The sequence below is a fragment of the Mauremys mutica genome, unplaced genomic scaffold (genome assembly GCF_020497125.1).
Source record: "Mauremys mutica isolate MM-2020 ecotype Southern unplaced genomic scaffold, ASM2049712v1 000453F_np12_subseq_301792:370584_obj, whole genome shotgun sequence".
Lineage (NCBI taxonomy): Eukaryota > Metazoa > Chordata > Testudines > Geoemydidae > Mauremys > Mauremys mutica.
The window spans coordinates 63,504-68,793 of NW_025422964.1; the positions used below are offsets into that span (position 1 = coordinate 63,504).

Genomic DNA, 5,290 nt, shown 5'->3' on the forward strand with positions numbered 1-5,290 from the left:
ATTCTCCTTTCTCAGCCTCAGCTTCTCCCTCTTTCAAGTAGGGATAATAATGATCCGCTCCTGCCTGCCTCACAGTGGGTGGAGGACGGGGATCCATTGGAGCGTGTCACTAGGAGTAGTGCATAATATGAGGTGTCCTATCATGGTTACTCCGATCAGATTATGACATAATAGAATACCTGAAATAGTCTATTTGATTTGTATTTTTTTATTTTGCAATTGTTAAGAGCAGCAACTACTTAGCTCAGACTGAAGCATCTTATCTAATGTTTGTGATCTAAGTGTCTCCCCTCTGTGTGTGATGAGACAATTTAACACACTGTGACAAACAGGAGATGCTTTTGTTTGGCAACAAAATATTTTTGCAAAGAACTTTCATCCCACTTGTTTTGATTTTGAGAAACAAACTGGTTTAGTCTGAAGGGGATTTTCTGACATTGAGCAGGCGCAGTGTGTCCCATGACACCCGCCCGCTATACAGGGGCCCCTGCTGAGGGCGCCCTGGCTGCAGCTGCAGCTGGTTCTGCTGGCGCCCTGTGGTTGCCCTCGTTCGGCCAGGAACAAGCCTCAGGTGAGCTGAAAAGAATCCTGTCCAACTGAGTCTGGCAGCTGCCATCATGTAGCCAGAAGTCCCCACACCTGCTGGGGAAACAAACCAGCCACCAGAAAGTGGTCCATTTTCTCACGCGGTGCCAGAGCCTGACACAGCGCCCGTGGGCAACCTTTGCTCTGCACATGCCGGCCGTGCACACGCTGGCCGGTTCCCATGAAAGATGTCACTGCACATCTCGGTACTTAAAAGGTATCTGTGCCACTGGCAGTGAGTTGTGGGGACAGTTGCTCACTTTCAGTGAATGTAACTGTATGTGCAGCTCTGTGCAGTCACATTTGATAGAAGTTTGGTAATTATATTATACAAGAGGGTCAGGTAAAGTGGCTACTGCCACCACTATGTTTTGTCCCCAGAAGCCTTTACAGCCATTCTGAGGGGAAATGGGCCCTTTGCCCACAGAAATGGTCTATAGGGGACGGCTGCAGGCAGCAGATGGAGAGATAATCTCATCAAAATGATTTGACTCCTGGGTAATGTAAGCAAAATCACTAAAGGAATGTCCGGGGTTTCTATTGGCACTTAACTTGCCTGCCCCTGGCTGTCTCTGGTTGTACAAGATGGACATGTAATCAGGGTACAGTTGTGTAAAAAAGAGTAATCGCAGTGCAAGGGATGTTAGGCAAAAGAGAACTTTGTGTGTGATGATGTAAGGTTTTAAGGACCTAAACTGACACTCATGGTTTGTAAAACTCTTGTTTTGTAGGTTTAAGATGAATTGGTTTGGTTCTGCTTTTTGGGGATTTTTATATAATGCCTCTGAAAATCCATTTGAATCATTCAAAGTGGCAAAACTGCCAGACACCTTTTGCCAGACACAGTTAACTAGTGTTGTTTGGGTTTGGTATTTAGCATTTAACCCTTAAGGTACCTCACTACTCTATAAAGTTCAAGACCAAAGTTATGGCTGTAGTAAGGGGCAGCCAGAACCAGAAGGATGAAGAAAGAAACATTGGTTGGACAGACGGACGGATGGACAAACCGAATAGTTAAGTAGCTGCCTCACTGGTAGTCATTTTCCTCCTTTCTTGTGCTGAGACACCCCCTCTGCAGTTCACTGAAACTGGGATGCACTCAGCTCAGGGGGCTTCTTAGTTAACAGAGACTTTCCCAGCGCCCAGTGTTCAGCCTTTCTGGGCAGCAACTTGCAACCTGTGCAGTTCCAGCTTCTTCTGCTCTTCACTCTTCATTAGTTTGCTTATTTTTCTTTCCCTATTTCCCTTACCCGAAAGGAGCAAACAGAAAATCATAAACCAGTAACCACTTTGTCTGTTCTCTAGCCACCACACCCAACTCACTACCAGTCTCTCAAAGCAATCAGCTGTGAGTCTGGAGGTCAGGACTGGGATAGCAAGGGCTGCAGGTCAGGAGTGAGGGGCACCGTCAGAGCTGGAGGGAGCCCAGGGGCCTGCGAGTCGGGAGTGAGGGGGACCGGTAGGGCTGGGGGAAGCCGAGGGGCTGCGGGTCGGGAGTGAGGGGCACCAGCAGAGCTGTGAGTCTGGAGGTCAGGACTGGGATAGCAGGGGCTGCAGGTCGGGAGTGAGGGGCACCAGCAGAGCTGTGAATCTGGAGGTCAGGACTGGGATAGCAGGTGTAGCGGGTCGGGCGTGAGGGTCACCAGCAGTGCAGTGACTGGGGAGCTCAGCGGGAGCCCAGGGGGCTGCAAGTCGGGAGTGAGGGGCACCAGCAGAGCTGTGAGTCTGGAGGTCAGGACTGGGATAGCAGGGGCTGCGGGTTGGGACTGAGGGGCACCGGTAGGGCTGGGAGTGAAAACTGTGCAGTTCAGAATGTGAATAGTGACCTTGTCTCCTTCCTGCACCCGCTCTACATTGCTCCACAGCAGCTTCTCCCCCTGCAGAGTCACCCCAGCATGGCAGTGCAGCCGCCCAGGGTTCAGCAGGGGCCCCTGGCAAGGACAGTGGGTGCAGCTAACAGCCCGGTGTGCCTGGCTGTGAGGCAGCTGTTAAAAAAGCAACACCCGCCCCCCCCCCCCCCGAAGTACAGAGACTGAATTCCCCAACTTTAACATCATGGCCCCCTGTAGAAAGCCACACGTGTCAGTTGTATTTTCACAGGGAGATGCAAAAATCAAGTGACACCAATTTTCAAGTTGAGTAAATAAAGTTGAGGAGATAGTTATTAACCTCACAAAAATACACTAAAGATCCCTCAACATAACACCTGAAGGTGAAATATGAACAGAGACAAACCTTGTCAGCAAAGGCTCATTTCCCAAACGATCCTCAAAATGTTACGAATTCCCACCCCTCCTCCACAGGAGCTCTGTGCAGTGTAACTATTCTGCAGGCAGCTTCCCATTAAATACTGTTGTGGGACATTCCCAGGCCTGGAAATGTACCAACGACAGAATTTGAAGAGCAAACCTGGCTCCCCGCACCAGGCAGGATTTGAGTGTTTTGTCCCTGTCACTTAGAGTTTGTCAATAGTACAGACGCCAGGGGCAGGACTCCAGGCTCTGCTTGAGGGATCCTGGCACAGGGGCTGGTGGGGTCACTCCTTGCCTGTATCAGCCTAGGGGGGTCTCAGAATTATAATTAACAGGTGCTCTAGTGGTGCAATTGGTTAGCGCGTAGTACTTACAGGGCAGTGCTGAGAGGAGCTATGCTGGGGTTGTGAGTTCAAACCTCACCTGGAGCACTGGTTTTCATTGACCACATGGCATCACCCCCTTATTTGGCCCTGTGGAACGTAGAATTCCAGCCCTGGGGACCCTGAGGCAGGGGAATAGTCAAAAACACCCCCTTCAATTATTACCTCCTCTCCAGAGCACAGGTCAGAACCTGCAATCCTTTCTCCCCCCCTCCCTCCTGCAGCCCCTGTGCCAGGATCCCTCAAGCAGAGCCTGGAGTCCTGCCCATCCTTGACCCCTGAGCCTGGAGGGAGAGGAGCAAGGAGCCATTGTTAGAGGGCTTTCCCTTCCCCCGCCCACTTCCCTGGCTCTTGTCAGGCAGACAGCAAGCAGCAAAAGACCAGAATTCAGAAGCGCAGACAAAGGGATGTTTACTGGGGTTAGTTTCCCAGCAAGCAGATTTCGAAGCCCTTCACACCAGTCGGGCTTATCTCTATAGACTGACAGAGTCTGTTCCCCAGTGTCCCGCTTCCCAGCTCTGACACCGCAGTTCTTACAGTCTAGGCCTGTACAGGCAGCCTGAATATCTCTATTCTAACAGCCATCGGCCCCTGTGGGAAAATGATCTATTCAGGGTTGTCCCTAGACATTTTGGTGCCCTACACGGCACCCCTGTCCCCCAGCCCGAGCTGGCAGAGCGGAGCGGGCTGGGGCCAGGTCACTCCACTTCCCGCCGCCCGGTAATTGCAGGGCAGGCCCGACCCCACACTCACGGGGTGGCAGGAAGTGGAGTGATCCGGCCCCAGCCTGCTGCACTCTGCTCCCAGCCTTGGAACATGGGGGGTGGGGGAAAAACACCCCCCAGCACTCACCAGTGGTGTGGCTGGGAGCTGGTGGAGCAGAGCAGGCTGGGGCCAGGTCGTTTCATTTCCCAGCGCTCGGTGAGTGCCGGGTGCGCCTGATCCCTCCTGCCGTCCACCAGGATGTAGCTCAGGGGAAGGAGCGGAGTGGGGGGTGGATGGAGTGGAGCGGGGGGGGAAGAGGGGGGTGGGGGCAGACCAGGGGTGGGGGGCTGTGGGAAGAGGTGGAGCAGGGGCAGGGGCAGCTTTCCTGGCTGGCTCAGCCAGCCGGGGGATCGAGTTCGCCGCTGGAGCAGTACCCAGCTGCGTGGGGCACCGGGAAATTTGGGGCAATTTGGTGCCTCCACATCCCTTAACCAGGCAGTGTCCCTGTAGTGTGGGCTGTCTGCATAGGTCCTTTCTCAATCTTTCTCACCCTCTTGTCTCCAGTCTCCTGTGTCTCTGCTTTCTAAGCACAGACTAACTCTGGCTGTTCAGAGGAGGGGAGGCCCATGCCTATGTGTGGCCAGCAGACAGCGACAAAGACCCCCAGCCAGCCTGCTCCCTGCCATGCCAAACACCCACTGAAGGCCACCCACAGACCAGCATGCAGGGCGGCTGCTGATGCTCTATGGCCAACATCAGAAGACGGTAGGAAAGCAGGGCCAGCCCCCCTGGTGGGGCCTCTGACCGTTCCCACTCCAGGTGCTCACTTTGGCAGTGGGGCAGGAGATTTTTCCCCAAGAGGCTTTTCCCCACCTGGCGAGAAGCAGAGAAACACCCAGGCTCCCCAGGTGCTATGTAGCAAGTACCCTCCAGAACAGGCACAGGCGCACACGCTAGCCCGGGCAGCCGCCCATTTTCTTTGGCAAGTCAGGAAGGGCAAAGGCGAGACTGGAAGCACCTGGGGCTCATGCCCCAGCCTTTGTGATGCCCAACCCCCAACTCCTTCCCGGGGCTCTAGCTGAAGCCAGAGCATTGGCCTGAGCGGCCAAGAAGAGGTTCCAGCCCTGAAGGGAGCAGGACTTTCAGCCCAAAGGTAAAACTGCACAAGCACAACCACGAAGGGACATGAACCCTCAATCGCCTGATCCGAAGTCAGACGCCTTATCCATTAGGCCACATAATTAAAAAAAAACCTCTCCAAGTACTTCTTTAGAGAAGACGGACACTGTGTTTCTCAGACTCGGGTCATCTACTGAGGGGGGTTGAGACTGTCTGGGCACAAGAAGTCGAGTTCCCAGCGAGATG

The 5,290-nt window shown here is 53.6% G+C and overlaps 1 non-coding gene across 1 annotated transcript; it reads left to right on the forward strand.

Annotated features, from left to right (window-relative positions):
- The first annotated feature begins 3,174 nt into the window (after positions 1-3,174).
- TRNAV-UAC lies at positions 3,175-3,268 on the forward strand. Its single transcript has 2 exons — positions 3,175-3,212; positions 3,233-3,268. It is a non-coding gene; the product is annotated as a tRNA-Val (tRNA).
- Positions 3,269-5,290: the final 2,022 nt, after the last annotated feature.